Here is a 1232-nt window from a genome sequence, read left to right on the forward strand (position 1 = left end):
TGGCGGCAGACGAAAGAAAGAAAGAGAAAGGGAAAGAGAGAGAGAAGAGGAAAGAGCGAGGGACAGTTTGCGGAGGCCAGGCGCCTGATTACTAGCCAGCTCAGGACGCCAGACATACATAACTAAATAACTTCCTAAATTCTATATCATTTCGGAGCGGGTTCCAACGGTGAAATAACGCGTCTAGACGTTGCTGAAGAAAACGAACAACGGACGGCGGCAAAAAAAGAGCGAGCTTTAATGCGTCAAGACGCTGATTTATCCTCCGAAGTCATTTTCAATATGGGCTCCGTGAAATAAATTAATGGCGCCTCCGTTAGCTTGCAGGGGGACAGTCGATTCAGATTTCCTTATCTTTCCAGAAAACGATGACAAATGGACGAATAATTCGAATGAATGAAATTTAATACTGATTTTTCATTTTTCTTCTAGAATACAATTTATCCTTAATTTATAAATGATACTGAATAATAATTAGTATTAAAATTAATAAAAATGTAATTAGAAATTAATAGAAGAAATATTAAACATTTGGTATGTACAAAGTTTATACAAATATCTTGTAATATCATTAAAACTGATTCTTTTGTGAATTTTTATCATCGAGTTATTTTCAAAATATTAATCGGTACTATTAATATTGATGACTAAAAAAAATTTGATTAATAACAATAGCTAGATTATACAAAAGAGTTTTAACAATAAAAATCACGTTAACTCACTTTAACCTTCGATATTAACAGTTTTCATAACCTACATACTTTCATTTCAACCAAAGAATACAAACGAAGTATTACCAAGTATAAATTCAAAATTCTGTTGTAGATTCACCGATGAACTCGCAAGCATTCGTTCCTGTGGACTGAATCTAAAATCGCGTGAGTATATACCAAAGAAATATATCGGTATTATTCAGATCGAGGAGCGTCATCTAGAAAGCGACTCGATGAGGCGAATTCTTTCCTGTCTGACCGATAACCGTTCTTCTTTAACATTCTTTCATCATTCGATGACGATGACACGTTGAAACGGATGTTTCCTTTACGAGAAATATCATGACTGAAATTCATCGTGGAATGTTGACCCTCAGGGTGGAGTACTTGTCGGTGACTGGCGCTGGCGCTAGGCAGAGGCGCTGGCGTCAGTCTGCTCGCCCGCTCGAGTAACCGCGACCGGCTGACGCCCCCCGTCTTCAGACGAGTCCACCTTGCGTTTTGCCCCCCTTCTTGCCT

This window comes from Apis dorsata, unplaced genomic scaffold (genome assembly GCF_000469605.1).
Source record: "Apis dorsata unplaced genomic scaffold, Apis dorsata 1.3 scaffold_194, whole genome shotgun sequence".
Taxonomy (NCBI): domain Eukaryota; kingdom Metazoa; phylum Arthropoda; class Insecta; order Hymenoptera; family Apidae; genus Apis; species Apis dorsata.